This window comes from Siphateles boraxobius, unplaced genomic scaffold (assembly GCF_051911475.1).
Source record: "Siphateles boraxobius isolate OS27281-9 unplaced genomic scaffold, OSU_SipBor_1 24, whole genome shotgun sequence".
Taxonomy (NCBI): Eukaryota; Metazoa; Chordata; class Actinopteri; order Cypriniformes; family Leuciscidae; genus Siphateles; species Siphateles boraxobius.
The window spans coordinates 10,822,170-10,846,854 of record NW_027508855.1 but is presented as its reverse complement, the minus strand read 5'-3'; the positions used below and the strand labels follow the sequence as shown (position 1 = coordinate 10,846,854).

Here is a 24,685-nt window from a genome sequence, read left to right as displayed (position 1 = left end):
TTGGAGCATTGAGTCCAAAGCCATATTCTGACACGTAGAGGAGATGAAGTGAAAACCTCATATAGCAATATTTAGGCCAGCAGCCATATCACCCTGTAGCCCAAGACTGGTTGCCCACTGAAGCTAAGCAGGGCTGAGCCTGGTTAGTACCTGGATGGGAGACCTTCTGAGAAAACCAGGTTGCTGCTGGAAGAGGTGTTAGTAAGGCTAGTAGGGGGTGTTCACCCTGTGGTCTGTTTGGGTCCTAACGCTACGGGGACACTATACTGTCAAAGAGCACCGTCCTTCGGATGAGACGTTAAACCGAGGTCCTGACTCTCTGTGGTCATTAAAAATCCCAGAATGTCCTTCGAGAAAGAGTAGGGGTGTAACCCCGGCATCCTGGCCAAATTTGCCCCATGACCTCCTAATCATCACCATATACTGATTGGCTTCATCACTGTCTCCTCTCCACCAGTAAGCTGGTGTGTGGTGGGTGTTCTGGCGCACTATGGCTGCCGTCGCATCATCCAGGTGGATGCTGCACATTGGTGGTGGTTGAGGAGATTCCCCCTTTCATGTTAAGCGCTTTGAGTACCCAGAAAAGCGCAATATAAATGTAATGAATTATTATTATTATTTAAATTCCAGGGGCCGTATTCACAACACATTTTAAGGCTAAAAGTAGCTCCTAACTGGCGAATTTAGGAGCAACTCCTAAAAATAATGGGCGTGTCACTCGTAACTTTAGGACTCCTAATTTTTTTGACTAAGAGTAATTCACGAAGCATTTTAGCCCTAAAAGTAGCACCTAAGTCTGGGACAGCTTAAAAGAAGTCGAGAGGACTCCTAACTCACTAAGACCTATTCACAAACCGCTTTTTGTGGCATTTCACGTTGCGATGTTTTGAAATGCGTATGCGGCGGCTACAGGAGCTTCCAATCACGAGGGAACAATTTTGCATTGTAGGCATAACTAGGGATGCAACAACGCCACCAACAACAACCAAAACTACTCACTGCATGTAAACTAATTGTAACATTTCATTGTGAATCAAATTAAAATGTTCTCTTTGCAAACGTAGGCAGAGGCATATAGTGACAGATTAATTCAATAATGTTGCAAAGATATTGCATCAATCCATATGTTTCATTAGGCTACTAGGCTATTTGTTTTTCCTTACTCTTTATTCATTTAGGCTATTTATTCAGTTATTCATCATCTTCCGTCCTTCGCACTACTTGTGTAGCGCACGCATTCTCAGACCTGTCACCTGTCACTCATCATCATAGGGGAGGTGTTTGGAATCATTCCCGCGTTACAATCATCAGCCAATCAAGGTGGTCACTTCAGTCAAGCTCGTGCATGAGTAATGACGTCATCCATAGCAACGAAGACTCACTCTTAGTTTAGGAGTTGTCATTTTTCTTTACTAAGAGTAGGTCTGAAAGGCGTTGTGAATAACTTTTAAGAGAAAACTCCTAGCTAAAATATTTTAGTGCGATTTAGGAGCACTCCTAGTGGTAAGATAAAATGCTTTGTGAATACGGCCCCAGAGCTCTTAGTTGAAAATCAGCTGCTTGTTGACTAGATTGATTAAATTCCTGTGATCCTCTTGACCTCTCTGTCTCAGCTTTAGAATGATTGATCAAATTTTTGTCCTCGGTTAATCTAAACAAACTAGAAGACAAAAAAGTGTCTGATCCCATTGTGTGAGCTCTCCTTCTCAGTCAATGAGTGAGTCTTTCTAAATATTTAGCTAATGTCGGTGTTGCGGCCCATTCCATTCCCATTGATTGAGGAGTCTGCTGGGATATATATATATATATATATATATCAATTTTTTTCTTTTCACCTTGATGTAAAAGACGGCAAATCAGGGTCTGTAGACAATGTGGCACATTGATTGACTGGAAGCTGAAATAAACTGGAGTCGCTTGTTTGTCCATTCACAGCTGCAGGCTATAATTGGATCTGGAGTGAGTGACACTTAGATTCTAAAAGATACATCTGGCCAGCTGTCAGCATCTGTGACTCCATCTTCATTCTGTGGCCATTACTCATAAATTAGCCACCAGAAGTGGAAGGAAGCTCTTCAGTTGGGTACTCTTAAAGGAATAGCTCACTCCAAAAAAGAACATTTTCTGTGTGTGTGTGTGTGTGTGTACGGCTAACCTTGAACTTGGTTAGGCTACATGTCATTTTTGCCAAATTAACTTATAATAACTTTGCCAAAATAACTTATAATAACTTTTTTGCCAAAATAACCAAAAAAAACGAGATGTATGATATTCCATCATGTAAGCAAAGTCAACTGTGATTACAAGGTGTTTGGTTTCATATCTTTGACATGTTCTATGCATAGCCTGTGTGTCTATTCTTGAGCTATGGTTAGATGTCTGTTAAATTTTTCCTGACAGCCCAAATTTCGCCTTGTTTTACCTTAGATGTCAGGGCAGTGTTTGTGTGGCTATTTGATGTCTTAAATTCAAAATTGCTTGCTGGGTACATACTTAAAGCAAATCTATTTTTTTTATTTAATTTTTTTAGGATTTAAGGTGTAAGATAAAGTTAGTCCATAGTTACAGTATATAATTAGCTTTACATAAAATCATTAGATATCTACGGTATATGCCTGTATAGATAGCAAAGTATTTGTCTGTGTTTGCTGATCTATATTTGTAGATATTAGGGAGGTCTGCAGGTTCAGCATGTCTCTCTCCTGCTGCTCCTCTCTGGCAGGATGTGAAGTTCCCGGCGAAGGGGTGTACGGCCAGCATCAGAGGCATATGGGTAAACTGAGCTGCACAGCTGGAGCTCCCTGCTGCGTCCTCATTGGCCCCTGCAGCCCGTTGCCAAGGTACCAAATGCCCAACCATGAAATATGGATTTAGATCAACCAGCATGTTGTCATGATAGAAAATAAACCCAAACCTGAGAAAACACTGAACTCGACACAACTTCAGAGGGCAATGTACCACAATAATCCTCCCTACGCTGTAAACTTTTATTTTCCCTATTCCACTGCCTGACCTCGTTGCTCTATCAGTATGTGCATCACACGCCATCTATGATCCACCATATCATAACTGCTGGCGCTGATCTCTTTTAGTTCTGCTACGGGCTGCTTTAAATTCGCTGTCAGTTTGCCAGGTGTAAATTAGCCATGATAAGCTCTGCCCTTCACCGCCGTACTTTTGCTGTTATGACAAAGTCCGCCAGTCAAAGCATGCTTCAGATCAAACAAAGAAAACACTCTGTTTGTTCTGTAGCACACAGGAGAGGTTATAAGTGTGTGTGTGTGTGTGTGTGTGTGTGTGCGTGCGCGCATGTTTATTTTAATCTTACCTTCAATCCCTATATTTGGCAGTTCTAGTCGGAGAGCTGTATACACATATGCTGCTCTCTCAAAGCAGCTGTATTATCTTTACTATGCTTCATGTCACATTGAATTTCCCCTCCATTTGTGCGTTTCGGCAATTAGCCATGGGTCCCAGAGCAGCTCTTCCTATAATGACCCCCCCAACCGACCTGCCTTTAGCTTTGATTACCAAATGCCTCAGCAAGTACTTTCTATTTAGTGATATTAAACCGAATTCAAAGGTGACCAGTATCAACGCTATATCCTTAAGAGTGAGAGGTGACCCACAGGGAGAGTTAGAGCCAGGGGCGGTTTCTTCATTAGGGCGATTGGGCGACGCACCACCAAAGTGTGAAAGGGACCTTTTCAATCACATTCACAATCTCATTCAACCACAGAGTTACGCTCATAGACTGTAAAAAATAGGTTACGCTAGCAGTCGATGGGTGCTTCTCATTTCTTATTTGTGCATCCTCGTTTCCTTTCCTCGCTTCTTTTCCTAGCGCCTCAGCTCCTCCCCCTGTAGGTTGTGAGGGAAGGACGCAAGGAAAGAAAATGAGCACGGAGGAATCGAATGAAAGCTTTTTTTATACATTGGAATACTTGATCACTCGAGCGTCACTTCACAGCGTCATCAGCAGCGCTCAAAGGATCTGCCCTTATGTTGTTGAAGTTTGTTTATTTAAGAAATTCATAATGAATAATAATAAAGCAAGATACTCTGTTGAAATATGTGAGATGTGTGGTTTATATAAACTGCAAAGGTAAACTATAAATTAAAAAGATTGTGACCGATGTGAAGGGGGAGGAGAATTTATACGTGCGTCACGTTTAGTCAATAAAACACTTCCGCATAGCATACACCTGTGTATCCTCGTTCATAACTCCTCTGAAAGCCTCCTCACTCCTCCATCCTCGACTCCTCGCGGTGCAATTAGAGAATTGAGATGTCCTTCAAGATGGCTGTGCTTGATTGGTTTCCGGGTCATAGGATGGAGGACAGAGGAGCGAGGAGGCTTTCAGAGGAGTTACATTCAAAGACGTTTTTTTTCGAAGTGCAGGCTCTGCAATGCATTCTCTATGGGTTCCGAGAGGGCTCGCACTAACGTGCTTACGTCATCATACGTATCCTTAACATGTGCAGTGATTGGTGGGAACAAACATACACTATTAAAAATCTTTAAGATTAAGTGACAAATAATATTTGAAAACAATTTTGAATTTGAACACAAAGGAAAAATGAAACACTACTTTAATATCTTTATCAAATGTGATTAAAAAATAAAAAATAAAAGAGAGCGAGAGCGAGAGAGACTGTTGGGACATCTCGCGAGTTGTTGAGGCCAGTTGAACTTGAATTTCATGGCGAACACAGTTAATTTTATCGTGTCATTAATTCAGCCGTCATAGTAATCAGGATATTTCAGGAGCAAGTAGCAACAGGAACAACAAGATCTAGGAGGGCCTTGGGAGAAGAAGACAAGCAGAGGCTGTCTAAAGAGCTATTTATTGCTGACCATTTAAATACTCGAGTGTTGGAAAATCTCACTTTGTTTTTACCATCAGTTTAGGAAAGGATGGTAGCAGTCTTTTTTACTCCTAGTATTGTACTTTGAAATTTAAGATAAGCTGTTAATTTATCCATTGCATGGGTGGACCTTATCCTTATCAATCATCCAAACATTTGCCCCCCCTGAGAGATTGGGCAGGAGCCGCCCCTGGTTAGAGCCATGCTAAAGTTTCATGCTTCATGAATCTGGGAATTGCTGCAGAGCCGTAGCAAGGCTGATGCTAAAAAGATGAATGTCCTTCCAAATAAATTGAGAATTTCATACAACTTGTATAAAATGCCAGTGATATTTAACAGACATGCTATTAGGAAAATTGCCTTGAAATGGCAGCAATATCCAATAGACCATTTGGGAGCAAGAGTCATAGTTACATCATTGCAGTTGCACACAAAGACTTTAGATATACAAAGATGGTGCACTTATATTTCTTATGAATGTGAGAAAGTGCAATGGGCAATAAGGTGGAATAACCCCTGCCTTCTAAATAAAAGAACCAATCACCGATTGATAAAGTCATTGGGTCATGCATACAGGCTCACCCAGCCTGAAATATAAGGTTTTTAACGCTATTTGACCATAATCAACAACATTTCTGAGACAATTTATGTCAGATTTTGTAGCTGATGTGAAATACATTTAAGTGAACAGACTTTCCTTGAAAGGGACTTTGCATGGGCGTTGTAATGGCGGAAAAGCTGTGGAGGAAAACGTGACAGAATACCATTGTCAAAGGAAAGCTCTGTGAAGCTAAACACAGACGTTTATGGTTGCAAGCCATTAAACAGACAGACTGGACTGATGAAACCGCAATGATGACCTTATATTAAAGCATAAATTTGATGTAATCAATAGATCTACATAATATTTACATAATGCACTTCATATATAATGTACTAGCCCAACAGTCACAGCAGGAAATAATATTTAAACCTCTAACCTTTTTTATCTCACAATTCTGACTTTTTTCTTGCAATTGTGAGTTTAAATCTCTCAATTTTGAATTTGTATCTCTCAATCTCTCAAAAATCTGCTACTGCAGAACTGTCATTTTCTGCCACCACGTAGGCTCCGCCCACAAAACCCATCATTCCTGTTTTCAGACACCCAAATGGCATATATATTCTGCGTTCATGCCATATCATAATTACTGTAATTTCGAGATGACAACACGTGATGTTCACATCCTCAGACTGAGAATAATGCGAGAGAGAGATGAGAGATGTGTACCTGCATCTCTTCAGTCTCTCTCTCTCTCTCTCTCTCTCTCTCTCTCTCTCTCTCTCTCTCTCTCTCTCTCTCTCTCTCTCTCTCTCTCTCACTCTCTCTCTCTCTCTTTCTCTCTCTCTATTTTGTTATTGTACACCTTCAAGCCAATCAGAATCGAGTATTCAGACAGACTATGGTGTGTGTATATATATTCAGAAGAAATACCCTTCAGAAATAAAAATGGAATATATATATATATATATATATATATATATATATATATATATATATATGGTATACACCATTTTTCTTTCTGAAAGGTAATTCTTCTGAATCCATTATGAAAACAGCATTCAATCAATGAGGGAAATGAGCCATGGAAAGTTTTCCTATTCCTGTAATTTGTCGACTGTGTTGTCTAAGACTATCCTGTCTGATATCTAGAATATTTTCTGCTGCTGTTGTTGCTGTTGTCAACTATGGATTTGTTGGTGAAACCTGTTCATTCAGACATGTGACAGGAGGAAATGGCACGTATCGCCTGGTGAAAACTTACCCCCATCTGACTTAATGGCCAACGAGCATGCACATGCACACGCACACACAGGAAATTATGTGTGATGTACCGGTCTGCACGCAGGAAGTGGAGGGCTGCATGTCATTATGGATTTATATGGTTTCTATCAACAGAGACCTCACAGTATTTATTCTATAAACAGAGAGAAACATAAATCTAACACAACAAACCTTTCAAATGAAGAGTAGGGTAATTTCATTTGTCGGTTTCTACATATTTGTAAATATAATGTTAGGGAACTGAAAAAATTATGTGACACGGTGTAAATGCTTTTTTGTCCCAAAAATATGCATGAAGTGGAAGGATTTAGTGCAGTAAAAAGTTTGGGTTTAGAAGTACAACTTTTTTTTGTGTCACGTAATTCATCCAGTCCGCAAAATTATTCAGGTTACACACTCCGTAGTCCCGTGCCCTGTAACCCACTAAGGTCCTCTTTGGTATAACCTACTATTTGATGAAAGGCAAAAAGGAAAGTCATTTCAGAGGTGGAGCAAGTTATTACATTTTGCTTAAAACATGAAGACAAACATGTTTTTCTTTTGGAAATATATGCACTGATCAATCATGCACAGTAAGACATGAAACATGCGTTAAGAAAGTAAATAAGATCAAATTTTCCATGTATGGTAATCAGGATTTCGAGATATGAAAGTCAAATGTCTCTTTTTCTGTCTTTATAAATCAAAAGCTCTTTTCTAAAACAAACTTGATGAATCACAACTGTGTTCTTGTGTTCCAAAACCCATTTAAAAAATATATATAAAACGAGATGAAATGTCAAAAACTACTCCCACTCGCTCTTCTGCACGAGGTTGTCTGAAGAGGTGAAACCAATTTGTTTTCGATCTGTGAACACGGCTCCCTCTGATCCCTATGCGTTCTTTAAGACAGGCCTTGATTATTGTTCTTAATAAAAAGCCTTCAAAGTCAGCCTCAACAAAGACCATCTCAAAGAGGTGTCAAATGTACAAGGATTCACAATAAACACTGTCATATTTGACAGTTCGCTCAGCATGTTGCTTTTTGAATGCTATATTGGCTTAAAAAAATAAATCGTAATTTATGCGTTAGTTTTTGAGAAAATTAGCCCTTGTTGAAATAGCACTTGTTACCCGTTTCATTTCCATTATGGAAAATATGGAAAATGTAATAATTTGATCAATCGCTAATTCATTTGACATTATTAAAATTTAATGGAAAAATTATATTTAATGTGTCTTTATATATATCAAATATTCACGTTGACATTAAGTTCTGATTAAACATCTGTTGCATATTGAATGGCTGTCTGGGGTCACACAGCACAATATCATATCACTGTGTGTGTGGAGTTTGAGAGTGTATTTGATCTGTAACCAGAGCCATGGTCTTCCCTCACCTCTCCTCTCTAGAGCGACGTGGCTTGCGTACTGTTCTCCCTCATCCGCCACATCAAACGATCTCATTACCTGCGGTCATATCTAAGCTTCTCTCTCTCCTCTCTTGCTCTCGCTTTCTCTCTCTTTCCTTGCTTTACATTGAAACAGAATTATTGTATTTATACTAGCTGATGTCATGCTCCGTTCTCCCTCTGAAGTCTCTCTCTCTCTCTCTCTCTCTCTCTCTCTCTCTCTCTCTGTGTGTGTGTGTGTGTGTGTGTGTGTGTGTGTGTGTGTGTGTGTGTGTCTGTCTCCAGAGCCCCCCTTGCCGCCCTCCACCAGCCCACCGCAGACGCCCCTCTATAAAATTCCCTTTTATTTATTGCTTGTTTGCTTTTTATTAGGTGGCGGCGCAGACCCCATCCGTTCCCAACCGTTTGATGTGCGCTGCTCTCTTGTCACTGATTACAATTCACATCTGCAAAAAGACAGAAAGGAAGGAAGACAGGTTGTTAAAAAGAAAAGAGCAGGATGCTATCGGCTCTGAAGAGGGGATCACGTTTATTTGCCATCCTACATCTCTTGTTTCTCCATGGCTGTGTCTCAATCCACTCCCTAGTTCAGTAGTAAATATGCCCTGGGAATTAGCCATTTGTAGGGTTGTGTACAATTGTAGATCTTTCTTTCTTTCTTTCTTTCTTTCTTTCTTTCTTTCTTTCTTTCTTTCTTTCTTTCTTTCTTTCTTTCTTTCTTTCTTTCTTTCTTTCTTTCTTTCTTTCTTTCTTTCTTTCTTTCTTTCTTTCTTTCTTTCTTTCTTTCTTTAATCAGTGCCCCATTATTAAGTAGATCAAGGTTCTTGCTAGTGTTCAAATTTGTGATGACAATAAAGCCTACTAGAATCACATGGAACTAGGGAGTTGAATGAGACACACCCCATGTCTCTTTCCTCCTCTGCAGGATTATCTGAATAGCACCGGTCCTAAATTACACCCCTCTTTCTGCCTCAGTATGGCACACCTAAAGCCACTAGTCTGTTCTGAGTATTTACAACTGCTTTGTTGCCTTTTTCTCTTATGCGCATATCTGTGAAATGGCTTTAAGACTGGGGATGAGAGATTGCTTTTGGATTGGTATCAGCTTTCTAATCCTTTCTCACTCCCTCTGTCTCAATCTCTCTCTCTCTCTCTCTCTCTCTCTCTCTCTCTCTCTCTTGTCTCCCCTCCTGCTTGGCAGGCCCACCTGGAGTCATTAATATCAGAAGCTCCACCTGTTAGCTCCAGGGCGGTGCGGCTGCAGCCAGGGCTGTCATTAGCCTGAGTGAGGTTGTGCTCCCAGCCCGCGACCTGCCTCGTTTGCCTGCCTAATTTATTTACTGCGAGTCAGTGGCAGCGTTGGGACTCACCATGGTTGTCCAGAGAGCTCTCTTTCTCTGCCCCTCTCTCGCTTTCTCTCTCTCTCTCTCCCTTTAAAAAACCAAAGAGTAGGCGCTGTAAATTATGTGAATGGAGCTCTTTAACAGGGCAGGGTGACCGGAGGCAATGATTGGTCACAGTTTAATAGGACTCTGGTTGTGCTTTAGAAAACTCTTAAAGCTGCCAGACTTTGGTCAGTTTTTGCTTCACAGCATGCACAATCACTAAGTAAAGTAGCGTTTGGCTTTCTGACACTTATAACAATATGTCTAGTGCAGAAAGGGTGTTTCATTCTTAAAGTCTATGTGAAATCAAATATGGTCCTGGTCTTAAAAATGTCTCCTTTTTTCCTCAAAATTGACAGTTGTCATGGTAACATCACACATTTGTGGATGTTAGATGGATGTTTTTGACAATTGTTTTTCGTGAGAGCAGTATCGCAATTCTGAACAAATTTAGTTTTGATAAAATCTGTTACCTGTGGTAACAACCCATCACCCAACAACTTTAAAAAAAAGCACAATATTCATCTAATCATTCACACTAAGACACTGCGGTTTAATGTTTGGGGTCAGTACAATTTTTGTATGTTGTTGAGTCTCTTATGCTCACCAAGGTTTCATTTAGGTTTGTTATATATTTTTTCTCTTAAATATATTTTAAAAAATAATTTATTCCTATGATGGCAAAGCTGCGTCTTCAGTATCACATAATCTTCCGAAATCATGCTAATGTGCTGACTAGGTGCTGTAAAGGAATTTCTTTATCATTATTATTTTGTGGAAACTCTGATGCATTTTTTCAGGATTCTTTTAATATAGAACACAGTTTAAAACAATTATAACAATGTAAAAGTCTGTACTGTCACATTGATCAATTTTATGCATCTTTGCTGAGTAAAAGTATTTATTTGTTTTCACAAAATGTAAATATCACTAACCCCAAACATTTGAATGTTAGTGCATTTGCTTTTGACATATGCTTATTGTCTTAACAACCCGTCACACAAAGAATGATGGGGAAAATTAGAGAACATTCTGATCCTTCAAACTGAGAAAAATCTAACACTAACAAAAATTAGACTTGAAATATGTGGTTCCCTTTCGTTGTCACTCCGAGTTACTTCGGATGACGACGAATGGGGTTTCGCTTAGAAAGCCAATGAACTTCGAGTATTACAAAACGAGCCAATAGCAAAGAAATGCCATGGGTCTGCGAAATTTGCATAGCGTATTTCCGCCCTACCTCGTGGGTATAAAAGGAAGACGCTGGCAACATGCAGATATTCGCTTCGGAGGCAAGTTAGTTCTTCACTCCACAAGCCATCTCTGAACTGTCAGCTTCTTACAGACGAGCAAGATTCCCTGGTGTTGGTGTGACGGCGATCTCCCGGCGAGTGTACGCTTCCTGCTTATCTGTGCAGTGGTTTGCCAGTGAGTGTGTTTCTCCCCGGGCGCTTTGACACTCTCAGAGTTTCTTTTCTCTCACGAAAGAGCTTGCACGCGACACGTCTTTTTAAAGACGGCTCGCCTGTGCATTTCTGGTTGTGGTTGACTCATTTCTGATTTTGATGGGCACATTCTCTGCTCTGCGTGCTTGGGCTTGATCACGCTAGAGCAGCGTTTGTGGATGAGTCACGTTCTCCCCGCGGGAACGTAACCATCACGTCATTACGGTCAAGACTGAATGATCTCGTTAGAGAGAGAGTCCCCTCATCCACAGCCCGATCTAACACTCTCTACGTGAGGTGCTACTTCGGCTGGTGGCCAGGGTGACCTGAGGGTGTTGGTGTGGAACAAAGGCGCCGACTATCCGTCCGTGCCCCACTCCCCCCTCTTCATTGACGCGTGAACGATCCCGTGAACGATCCCGTGAACCCGTGAACGATCACGGGACGCCCGTGGGCCCGCCTTCGGACCCCCCGCGGGTTTCCTTTGACGTTCCAGAATCGGATCTGTTGTCCATCGCAGCATCACAGGGCGGGCAAGAATCTTCAGGAAGTGAAGATTTGACAGTGCTGCCACGTTCGGGTGTGCATATGGCATTTGTCGAGTCAGATCCTGAGATGACAGCCATGCTTTCCCGGGCCGCCGCAAGCGTCGGACTAGAGTGGAACCTTCCGCCCTGTCCTGTGCGCTCGCTGCTGCACGATTGGTTTTTGGGTGTGGCCGCTGACACCTGTCGATGTCCACTCCAATACCTTTCTTCCAAGATGTGCATCAGGAGATCTCGAAATTCTCGAAGACCCCTGTCTTCCAGCGATCCCTCGTTGATCTTCTCCGCCCTTCCTCCCCTCCACGGGGCCGCTACCCATGGGTAAACTGGGGTCCCCCGGTTGAACGCTCTGTTGTGATACTAAAACAACTGTGTCCTCAGAGTGCTTCTTCTCGGCTCAATCCTAAGCACCCGTCCGAAGCCTGTAGTTTTTCGTCTACACTTGTGGCGAAATCCTATAGCGCCCAGGACAGGCAGCCGCCTCACTGCATGCCATGGCCATTCTGCTGGTCTTCTTGGCCCAGGTGTTCATGGACGTGCAGGAGGGCAGGACTGACCCAGGGCTCTTCATATAGCTGCACGCCGCCACTGACCTTGTTCCCCGAGCGACGAAAGTGGCCACACGCTCCCTGGGTCAGCTGATGTACACCATGCAAGCCTGTGGCTTAACCTGTCCGATGTGCAGGATGTCCGGCGGTCCCGTCTGCCCGACACCCTCATATTTCAGGTCAGTCCTTCGGCGGTGCGGTTCAGGGCTGTTCAACAGCTCTCAACCGCCCATGAGCAGACTGGGGCATATTCTGCCCCGACAGCCCCACCGTCCGCCGCAGATCCCTCAGTCTGCCCACCGCCGAAGGCGCCCTCCCGCGGCTTCCACCCTGCCCATTCACCCGGGCTGGCTCTGGAGGCCGCAGGGGGACGCCACAGCCCTCTCCTGCCCCGCCCCCCCGCTAAACGCCGGGCCAAGCGGCGCTTCTGAGACGGGCTGCTCAGGGATGATGGTCACTTCTCAGGAGATGGTAGCAGGACCACTCCTTCCCCCGGTGAAAATCCTTTGTTTTCCACTCCCCGCTGCTCACCCCCGGGTGGGCAGCACCCTAATGTGGTTAAAGCAAGAAGTGACATGTTCATCCCTGAGCACACAGAGTTCTCGGACGTCACAGTGCGCCGCCCCTGGGCCGTGCACCCCTCGTCCTCCTCTGTCCCAGAGCCGGATGACAGTGCGCGCTGTCCCCGGACCGCGCCGCTCTCATCCTCCTCTGTCGCCAGCCCCCTGGAAGAGCAGACCCCCGTGGAACGTTCGTCCTTCCCTGGTGTCCTCCGTCAGGGCGTGGTCAATGACTGTGCCCCCACACCGGGCCGCTATGACGTCCACGTCTGGGCCAGTCATTCCGCCTCGGTGTACCACCGATGGGAAGTCTGTGATTCGTATGACCCCGCTGGTACAGTCCTTGGGAGCTTGGTTAGAGCATCCCAACCTGTCCCGCTGGGTCGATCAGGCTCGGCTACGCGATTCAGTTTGCGCGGTCTCCTCCCCGCTTCAGGGGAGTTCGCTCTACTATGGTCGGTGGCAATGCCCCTATTGTGAGAGTGGAGGTTGGCACCCTGCTGGCGAAGGGTGTGATCGAGGCTGTCCGTCGAGCCGAAATGAGGTCCGGCTTCTACAGCCCGTACTTCATTGTCCCGAAGAAAACCGGTTGGTTACGGCCAATCCTGGCACGGCCAAACGCATTTTCGAATGTGTACGGCCCCAGGATTGGTCTTGCAGCGATCGACCTGAAGGACGCCTACTTTCATGTCTCTATTCCACCTCGACACGGACCGTTTCTACGGTTTGCTTTCGAGGGGCAGGCATGTCAGTACGTGGTTCTCCTATTTGGGTTAGCCCTGTCTCCTCGCGTCTTCACGAAGGTCGTCGAGGCCCCTACGGAAACACGGGGTTCGCATCCGGAGTTATCTCGATGACTGGCTGATCCTAGCTCACTCTCGAGACCAGGTTTGTGAACACAGCGATCTATTGCTCTGGCACCTAGCCCGTCCGGGCCTTCGGGTCAACTGGGAGAGGAGCAAACTTTGCCCCATGCAGAGGATCTCTTTTCTCGGTTTGGAAATCGACTCGGTCGCCATGTAAAAGGCGCAGCTTACGAGCGAGCGCGCGCAGTCACTGCTGACTTGCCTGAGACAGTTCGAGGGCAAGAGTGCGGTTCCACTGAAACTTTTTCAGAGGCTCCTGGGGCATATGGCATCTGCAGCCGCAGCAACGTCGCTCGGATTGCTTCATATGAGACTGCTTCAGCTTTGGCTTCGCGACCGAGTCCTGAGGTGGTCATGGCAACACGGCACCCTCCGAGTACCAGTTACTCCGACCTTCACTCCGTTGTTCAACCTCAGTTTTCTACGGGCCAGAGTGCCCCTGGAACAAGCTTCCCGGCATGTTGTTGTAACGACAGATGGCACGTCAGTTGCCTCGAGTTGCTGGCTGTATGTCTTGCTCTGCGCCGCTTCCGGCCGTGCTCAAGAATCAACACGTACTAGTCCGATCAAACAATACCGCCACCGTAGCGTACATCAACCGTCAAGGTGGTCTACGCTCCCGCCGTATGTCACAACTCGCCCGCCACCTCCTCATATGGAGTCAGAAATATTTGAGGTCGCTTCATGCCATTTATGTCCCCGGAGACCTGAACTGTGCAGCCTACGAGCTCTCACGGCTTCAGCCCCTCCTGGGAGATTTGCGACTCCATCCCTAGTCGGTTCAGCTGATTTGGGAGCAGGTCGGGGACGCACAGATAGATCTGTCTGCCTCTCACGACTCGACCCATTGCACCCTGTATTATTCCCTGACTGAGGGCACGCTCGGCACGGATACACTGGCGCACAGCTGGCTGCGGGGCCGCAAATATGCGTTTCCCCCAGTGAGCCTTCTTGCACAGACCCGCCGTACTGGCCCACCCAGACCTGGTTCTCCGAACTAGTACTCCTCGCGACAGCACCTCCTTGGCCGATCCCTCTGAGGAAGGACCTCCTTTCTCGGGGCACCCTATGGCACCCTCGTCCCGATCTTTGGACCCTTTACGTGTGGCTCCTGGACGGGTCGAGGCAAGTTTGAGTACCCTACCACCACCGGTGGTGGCTACCATCACTTCCGTTAGAGCATTGTCCACGAGACATGCCTATGCGTTGAAGTGGAACCTCTTCGTCAACTGGTGCTCTTCTCACCGAGAAGACCCCCGGAGATGTTCGATCAGTGTCATACTTTCCTTCCTAATGGGTTGGAGCGAAGGCTGTCTCCCTCCACCCTAAAAGTCTATGTCGCCGCCATTGCCGCACAGCTCGACTTTGTTGAAGGTAAGTCCTTGGGAGAGCACGACTTGATCGTCAGGTTCCTGAGAGGAGCGTGAATCCTCCTCGCCTTTTTCTCGTTGCCTCTTGGGACCTCTCAGTGGTGTTAACTGCCCTGCAGAGTGCTCCCTTTGAGCCTCTGCAATCAGTGGAGCTTAAGTTCCTGTCAATGAAGACAGCGCTCCTGGTTCCACTGGCCTCCATCAAGAGCGTAGGGGACCTGCACGCATTCTCCGTTTGACGAAGCGTGCCTGGAATTCGGGCCGGCTTACTCTCACGTGATCCTGAGACCCTGGCCTGGATATGTGCCCAAGGTTCCTACCACTCCCTTTCGGGACCAGGTGGTGAACCTGCAAGCGCTGCCCCTGGAGGAGGCAGACCCAGCCTTGGCACTGCTCTGTCCAGTATGTGCTCTCCGCACCTATGTAGACAGAACGCAGTGTTTCAGGACCTCAGACCAGCTCTTTGTCTGTTATGGTGAGAAACTGAAGGGAAAGGCTCTCTCCAAGCATAGGTTGTCTCACTGGATAGTGGACGCCATTGCTTTGGCATACCAACAGCAAGGTCGACCGTGCCCCCTTGGTGTGACTGCCCACTCCACCGGAGTGTGGCGTCCTCTTGGGCTCTAGCGCATGGCGCCTCGCTAACAGACATCTGCACAGCTGCAGGCTGGGCGACACCGAACATATTCGCCAGATTCTACAATCTCCGAGTGGAGACAGTGTCCTCTCATGTACTCGCTTCAACCAGCTAGTACTGGACCCGCTCAGGTGTCTTTGCTTGCTCGCCATTTCACTCCACGGACTTGATACGTGCAATATATTCCTCAGGTGAGCTTCCCCGAAAGCCCTGAGTTCCTCCAGCACTCCTGACGTCGGCGCCAGTGTCTATTGCCTGCGCGTAGGCTAGGTGCCTCCCGTGTGCATGGTCCCCCTCCTCCCCCCAGAGTTCTCCATATGCATCCATCCGGGTCATATGTGTATTCTCTAAGTCCCCCCCTCTGGGTTGGCAATAATTGCATATTTCCTCTAAGCTATGGGATATGCTCCCCAGTGTACCTTGGTATTCCTGTGCTAAATAGGAGGCCTTTGTCCGTGCCAGTCTCACGACAGGGATCTCAGATTTACGCCGGGCATTGGAAGGCAGCCGAGAAGGTGTTGGATTAGACTGGTAACCCCATTCGTCATCATCTGACGTAACTCGGAGTGACAACGAAAGGGAACGTCTCGGTTACGTATGTAACCCTCGTTCCCTGAGTAGGGAACGGAGACATTACGTCTGCCTGCCACTTTCCGCTGTACCGCGGGGATCGCCTGAGCTCAGTCTTGGCTCCTCAGCGAAGAAACATATCTGCATGTTGCCAGCGTCTTCTTTTTGTACCCACGAGGTAGGGCGGAAATACGCTATGCAAATTCCGCAGACCCATGGCATTTCTTTGCCATTGGCTCGTTTTGTAATACTCGAAGTTGATAGGCTTTCTAAGCGAAACCCCATTCGTCGACAGCCGACGGAACGTCTCCGTTCCCTACTCTTGGAACGAGGGTTACATACGTAACCGAGACGATTTCAAACCACCTACAACTGATTCGATGGGATTTTATGTGTTTTGTTCCTGTTCATACAACAGCAAAAAAATCATAATCAACAAACAATTTCTTGAGATGATTGCTTTGTTACATTTACCATTAATCAGGGAATTATCACATCATGAAATCTAGAAATCCAGTCATTTCAATCAGAATCCACGCAACATGGAATTTCACATGATGGCGAAAGATATACTCTGCAACGGGTTCAAGTGCTGATCAACAGAAAGCTGCTTGGTTAGAAAGTAACTTCTGTGTGAGCTGTGCTTCATATATTACTACACTATTTTCAGTAGACAATGGAACTTTTTTGCGCATGAAATTTCGCTGAAATTTGCTTTCTCTTCATCACTTCTGAGATAAACAGTGGAGCTGTTTGGGGCAGCTTGGGGCTGAAGACAGCACTGTGAAGGTGCTTTGAAGAGCAGAGAGTGGTGATTAATGCTCTTGTAAAGGAGGTGAGCTGATTTTGATGGAGGGCTTTATAGATCCTGCTCCCTTGGAGGGTGGGCGGCAGGGTGGAAGGGGGTTTCTTATCCATTTATGCAGCTTTCTGGAGGAAAGCTGAAGTTATCAAACTCAATTTGACAAACCACTGCCCAGCTGCATGTACCACAGAGGTCCACTGAGAACTCGACGTGTCACCGTGAGCCATCTCCACTCTCGTCCAGTTAGCCACGTGGTCTCTGTCTATCAAAACAGACAAAGTGAGCCTTCAGGGTGGGCGACTCTGGGGTGTATGCACACATGCACATACACAAACGCTGCAACAACAACCTCAAAGAGCAGCTGTTTGTCATATGGCGCTATCAAGAGCTAATCATCCAGGAACGACTGGCCTCTAACAAACAATAAATCAATAGTTACTATGGCGATGGAATCTCAGGGAAAACAGCAGGGCCTTTTGACGCAGGCAGGTAATGAAATGATAATACCTTGCAGATGGAGCCGTTGTCAAGGAGTCGCTGACCTTGAGTGGCTTTGTCACTTTTCCTGCAGGTGAAGAGGAAAGAGTTCTGTCAGCTGGGATAGCGGGGGGACCTCGGGGGAGCATTTTGCACACCAGCACTGATAAAATTATCATTTGTGTGTGAAAAAGAGAGAGAAAGAGAGCCTTTAGGTGAATATAAAATCGTTTTTATTTCATTGCTACTTTTTAAAACAGTTAATTGTCCTCTTGGTAGATTTTAAAGCGTCATTGTGTCACTTTTTTCTTCAAGCATTTCCTGTTTCTCCTGAGACCTTCTGGCTGGTTTTTATTCATCATGGTGTCAAAATTTGAATCCCCATTAAACATTCTAAAAAACAGGAACAACTCCTAATAATTTCAATCCTGTCGTGTCACTTTTCAGTGTTCACATTTCCAAAAATGTTTTCTTAAAGACCCCCTGTGGTGAAAATCAAGTTTTTCGTGTTTATATGTCTATAGCCGCGTTTCCATAACCCTTCAAATTGCGAGAATATGCCCAATGGAAACACGTCAATTTCGCAAAAACTCCCATATATCGCAAAAACGTTTTTACGCTCACATGAGGTGGTCTTTCAGGCAATTCAAAAAAGGAATATTTTTGCAAAACTACAATGGAAACAGTTTTTCCGCATTTACAGGTCATCTGGCGTATGTAAAAGTCAATCATTCTTTAAAGATGACGCGGTATGTTTGGACAGAAGACCAGACAGAATTACGGGAATACTGAAGAAATGCCACAATTTATCAAGACCTTGAAGCAGATAAGAGGGAGAAACATCTCATATGTGCCGCTACCAAGTATAATGGGCTTTCCTTGCTGCTTGGATAACATGACTACGTCTTCTTCAATTAAAAATAATGGCTAGTGGGGTGGCTAGGGTATACGTAAACCTACAAACATCAGTTGCCATGATTTTTGGAATGACTTATCGCGAGAGGAAAAAATTACGTTTAGTCACATAACATTGGTTAATGGAAACACCATCATTTTGAAAAGAAAATATCGCAAAAGTTTTGTGCAAATCTGTAATGGAAACGCGGCTAGTGTGGTGTCGGGTGCATTTAGGGTGCATTTAGCAATATAGCGGATGAATTATGTATAAGATGAATATTATGATGTTATGTTGAACTATATTTCTTTCTACACTAACATTCTAAGTTGTTCAAAGCATTTCTAAGGATAATGATTTTTAGAAGGCTGCTGTCTGACTCTGAGATGGTGAACGTGAACATGGTTTGTGAGACATTAGCAACACATTATTAATGTTTGATAACGTAGTCAAGCAAAAGGCTAATAATATTAATTACAGTTATGTGTCAGGCGTTGTAGAAAGCAATAACACATTGCCATTCTGATATATAGACTTGAGTGGATCTCTGAGCTGGTGTGAGAATAAAAAAAATTTACAGGAAAAAAACCTTTTAAATATATAATTTTGGTGATCAAATATGAGTTTTAAGGGACTACAGGGGGACAAACACTGACTTTCTCTGATATGAAACATAATCAAACAGCATTTTCTTATTTTTTTCAGATGAAAAAAACACCTCTGGTTTCATGTCTGACTTCTCTCAGTGTGTGTGCAGGGTGAAAGGTCACGCTCCAGGAAGCACTTCAGAGAGAAAGTCAAACTGAGCAATTGCATTGTGGATACACAGTAGGTTACCATGAGTGTAAGTGTTTGCGGGAGCGACAGAAGGGGAGGGAGAACTAGAGAAAGAGGGATGGAGAGAATCACACTAGAGCTGATGGTGTTTAACCAAGTGCATTTAAGGTTAGAGAATCAGTTTGTTTGGATGGTGTACAAGTGGTTTGCTAAAAAAAAAATGATTGTTTATGGCTCCAGTTCATTTTGCAGTTGTTGGATATAAAATGCTATTAATATTTTTTTGCAACTTCGTATGCTCTGCATGCAATACACATAGAGCCTAGTCTGTTGTGTTTGTTCTACCGTTTACAGCTTGTGTCGGAAACGGAACGCCCATTACCTTTACTGAACTTCAGCTCCGGAGGCTTCTTAGTTTGCCGGTTAGCCGGAGACCTACACAATATAAAACACTAAACCACATATTTTGAACACCTGGTAGAAAATATATCCATAAATAATTAATCATACTTACAGGTTGGGATTCTGAGGAGCAAGTTGGTCCAAATAAAGTGGGTACCATCCCATGTTTGTTGGATAAGCATTTTGAAAAAAATTCCATTTTGAACTCTCAGAGATTTGAGAAGCAATCGTCAAAAAGGTTGTATTGCTGTTGTTTCGCTGTGGTAATTTTAACCACCAACTCTTCACATCCTCATCCTCAGAGCAGAGAATAAGCGTCTTCTTGACATGTACACAACACTAACCAGCTACAGTGTTTGAGGGAGGGTCAAAGTAGACGTTGATCGCGGGCAGCCAATGAAGACCATAGGTGGGCATTATGCAAATGTGTTACAGCGTTACATGCAGGTCACAGAAGTGAGACTGGAATTCCAGATGATTTGTTTAGGCGTTTCAGAGTCGATTCTTTCTTTTGGGAGACTATAACTTTATTTATCGTGTGCTTTCGACTTTACAACTTTGCAGACCATTTACATTCATGGAAAGCTTTATTACACACTGAATGAAAGGTAATATTCGAAAAAGCATAATAGGGGCATCAGAGAAAAATCAGAGGGGCATGATGGAGCAGATCTGAAAATTGCTTTAGCGGAGAATCCATAAGAAGAAACATACAGAGAGAGAGAGACAAAGAGAGAGCAGAGACAGAGAGAGAGAGAGAGAGAGAGAGAGAGAGAGAGAGAGAGAGAGAGAGAGAGAGAGAGAGAGAGAGAGAGAGAGAGAGAGAGAGAGAGAGAGAGAGAGAGAGCGAGAGCGAGAGCGAGAGCGAGAGAGAGAGAGAGAGAGAGAGCGAGAGAGAGAGAGAGAGAGGAGGCTCCCTGCAGGCCTTGGCAGCTCAGTCCTATTTATTGATTTTCTGTCCACTCCTTCAATATGTGGAATGTGCGCGGGCCAATAGATGATGACAAACGGGGCCACCAGGGACAGCAGCGGCTCTAATTGAACTTGATGGAGTACAGCTGAGGATCAAAGGTTGCACACACTCTGTGACATTACAGGTTCTCCTCTTGCGTGGAGAGGAAAGGCTGGCAGGGAAGAAAAAGGTGTGATCCTCTATTCCAGCCCTTCTCTCCCTTATGTTCCAGGTCATTTTCAAAATATGATGACTTTTACAGTCATGAACAAGATTTTAAATATTAAAAAAGAACAGCTATCAAACCTTTAACGCTATAATTGATTATTAAATGAATGTTGCACATTTTTAAAATGCCTGAACAATGTCTTGTCCACGTCTTTTTACTAATTTATTAATTATTTATTATAGGTACCCCCCCCCCCCATGTTAAGCATTAGTGTAAGGTCTAGCAAGTGTTCAAAAAGCAAGCAATTCATTATATGAACTGTGTACAGATATAATAAATGTTTACCCTTTAATTCATGTCATTAATGTGAAAAACTAGCATTTTGAAATAAAAATTGTCCAAGAGCAATGTTTAAGTTTTGACATTTAATCAGCTATTAATTTAACTTGAAATTACATATTTTTTTAACTTGGTTAATAAACACATGTTATTGGTGTTTCACTGTTTAATGCTTGTGTGAAAGATGTCTTTAAAAAAATTATTAGTATATAAATTTCATAATCTTTTATGCGAATTTGTCAGTGGTGTTAGTGTTACTTACAACCTATGCTGCATTCAGGAAATAAAATATTATAATTATAAATTAAAATATATTTTCCTAAATCTTCTATTTAATAGTCCAAAGAGGTGAGAACAGAGCTAATAAGACAAATCTATTTGCCTTTAACACTCATAGATTGTCCGGACATGTGAGTTTGTAAAATAAAGTAAAGAACATAATTCAAATGGTCCTGTATGATTGATTAGTAATATTGTCAAAAAATGAATACTACAATTGGCTTCTTAGAGGAACTGTTCAAAATTTCAACATTTTGTAAGTCATAAAGTCAACAGTTTTTGAGAATCCTCCTTCCTTTAATTTCACTGTTCGGTCAAGCACAATAGAACCTGGTGCTTTACAATAACAACCTCCTGCCAAAAGCACAAGAAAACAAGGGGAGAAGAAAAGCTCTGTGCTCTATTTTGATGAAAGTAACAAGCACAGCTTGTCGTAAATAGGCTTTCTGAGGCCTGAGGCAACTCCTCCCCCCAGGGGAGCCGCTTTCTCTCTCTCTCTCCCCGGGCTGCTGTCGCCAAGAGGGCCTTGCAGCTGACACGGGAAAAAAGCACAAACAAGACGTGTCTTCAGCTTTTCTGACAGAGGGAGGAAATGATATTTTCTGGGAGAATGCTCACTTGTTCTCTCAGGTTTTTCTTCCCGCCTCATGAGGGAATAAGACATGAGGATGACACAGAGGAAAAGCCCAATGTATTTTTTTTTTTTAATAAAAGTGCTGCTGCATCTTAGTGTAGTCTTTAATTTAAGGTTTAGGAGCCTGGAAGTGGAACCCTGCAGACTTATGGAGGTGTGTGTGTGTGTGTGTGTGTGTGTGTGTGTGTGTGTGTGTGTGTGTGTGTGTGTGTGTGTGTGTGTGTGTGTGTGTGTGTGTGTGTGTGTGTGTGTGTGTGTGTGTGTGTGTGTGTGTGTGTGTGTTTTGTTTTATTTTTCTTATTGTTGCTTTGTGTTATTTCTGTTGTTTTTATTTCCTGACCTCTTATGTTGAACTGTAAAAAGTTTTAACATTTACACACGTGTTGTGGAGTGCTGTAATGTACTGAGTTCAGAATTCATATTCATAAGTTGGAATCTGAATTGAATTGGCCACATCCTCACGGAAGTTAAATTGAAATTTGAATTCGAATGACAGGAAAAGGAATTTACTTGTAAAGCAATAAAGTGAAACACAGGTAATAAATTCTGAAAAAAAAGGAAATATCGCTATCTATCTTTCTATCTGTCTATCTGTCTGTCCTTCTACCATTATATATATATCATTATCTGTCTATCGATCTATCTTTCCTTCTGTCATTCTATCTGTAATACCTGGTAACCATCAAACTTTTTTAAAAACATTTTCAAGGCTTTGTCCAGGCAGCATTCAGTTTGTCTTGACAAACTTTGCTTTTCTGGTTAAAAACTTCATTGAATTTCAGTTTGTTTTTACATTTAAAATCAGATTGCAGTTTGCCTTACAATTCAATTAAAATTTAGGAATAGAGTTTGAACTTGAAAGAATTCTTAATTCAGTTCTGAATGGCACACAACCCTGGTGTTGTGCTTTGTTGTGTTGCTGTGCAGTGCATTGTGGTTTATGCCCCAGTGCCGAGGGCCAAGCCTGGCTCGTCATGCTCTACTTGTCTATGTGCACAGGCTCCTGATCCCTGATAACCCAGATGTGTGCTTATTCAAATGGGAGCAGCTCCAGGCTTCCCCTTGCAAATAAGGGGCCATCCGCATGTATTGTCACACAAATTAAAAACGGCCGTTTGTCTGGTGGATAAGAGTCTGTGAGAGGTGTGTGCACGTCTGCGTGAGAGCAAATGAGAGAGAGAGAGAGAGAGAGAGAGAGAGAGAGAGAGAGAGAGAGAGAGAGAGAGAGAGAGAGAGAGAGAGAGAGAGAGAGAGAGAAAGGTGTGGACACATTCCAGCTCAGAGTCTTTGATGTGCATGCCCGTTCTCCTCCTCCACTGAACCTTGGTACTTCCACTTCTTCCTGCTGCTGTCATCTCCGTCCCTATGGAATAAAGGAAAGGAAAAAAGAGAAAAAGTGATTTTCTCCCCACCACCACCTGCATTTGAGAGCTTTGAGATTTTGAGCTTTTTTTCCTGAATAAATCTTCTTTTCTCCTCCATTGGCTCAAATCCCCAACCGTATAAGCCAGTCTGGTCCATCCCAATAATAAATGTATTGCCGGCCATGTCTCTGTGAAAATAGGTTCAGCACATATCTAATACACTTTAATTACTGCCGCATTCAGAGCTCTGGACACACTGTTGACTAGTTCAACCTGTGAGCGTGCAAACGGGCATATACACACCCAGGACAGCCTGTTGTTTTTGGTCAGGCCTCACGGATTGTTCTGTCAGCTTGTATGAAGCTCGGGAGTGAATTGGATCTATGTGTAAATAAGTCTGTCCCTCAGACTAAGGTTTTAATCTACTGTCTTTCTCTTGAGCTTTACCCTACCCTCAGGTAATTCTGAAATCTCCCACAATCCCATACTCTCTCCCTCCCTATCTGTTTCTGTGGCTAACAGCTGGTGTCTGTGTGCTTCCAGCTGTGTGCTTGGATAAAATCTCTCTTAGAGTGGTATATTTAATTTTGAAATGCCCATTTCTCTTATTAAATGATTATGAAGACAGTCGATGAGAAGCAACCAGTGTAGGAGAGTATCTAACCAAAACTAGCTGCACTAACTTAAGCGTGACAGTAGTACAACTGTATAGTTCAAAATAGTGTAGCATTTCCAGTAACAGGATTGCTTTTCTTTCTTTTTTTTTACAATGAGTAGATATAGTGACTAAATTGTTACAGATTGCTGTTTTAAAGTCACATTGCAGGCATCTTCGCATCTAAGCAAACTAAGGGTACAATCAAAACAAAGGTATTTAATCAAAATGTATAATTTTTAAATACATTTTAAACTGTAATTTGTTCCTGTGATGGCAAAGCTGAATTTTCAGTATCATTACTCTTCAGTGTCACATGATCCTTTAGAAATCATTCTAATATGCTGATTTGATGCTCAATAAATATTTCTTATTATTATCAATGTTGAAAACAGTTGTACTGCTTAATATTTTTGCAGAAATGATGATGCTGTTCTTATGAATAGAAAGTTCAAAAGAACATTTAATATATAAAATATAAATCTGTTATAACATCATAAATGTCTTTACTGTCACTTTTGATCAATTAAATATATCCTTGCTGAATAAAAGTTTTGATTTCTTTAAAAAAAAATCTTACTTACCCCAAACTTTTCAACAATAATGTAGCTTAGATAATTTTGATTCGTTTTTTTTGTGTGTGAATTGGTTCATTTGGACAGTTTAAAGTGCCCCATTTATGCTATTTAAAGTCTCCTAATTTTGTTTTGAAGGTCTCCTGCAACAGGTTTACATGCATCAAAGATGTTTTATTTTCTCAAAATATAAATTGCACATTTTTCAATGATTCTCAAACGACTCAATGGATGAAAATCCAGCGAGAACTTCTTGAGCTACTCCGCTCTGATTGGCCAGACAGCCCAGTCTGTTGTGATTGGTCTACCGCTTACAGCGCTTGTCGGAAACAAAAACATACATTACCATAA

General features: G+C 43.4%; 1 protein-coding gene across 2 annotated transcripts in view; it reads left to right on the top strand.

The window, feature by feature from the left end:
- The first annotated feature begins 2,724 nt into the window (after positions 1-2,724).
- Positions 2,725-24,685, top strand: part of fam222aa (family with sequence similarity 222 member Aa) — a 117,052-nt gene continuing 95,091 nt past the window's right edge. The window contains exon 1 of one of the 2 annotated variants that reach the window (XM_077241404.1): positions 2,725-2,840. The gene's annotated coding sequence lies outside the window, so the exon portion shown is untranslated. The remainder of the gene's footprint in view (positions 2,841-24,685) is intronic. The other variant, XM_077241407.1, reaches the window with a different exon arrangement.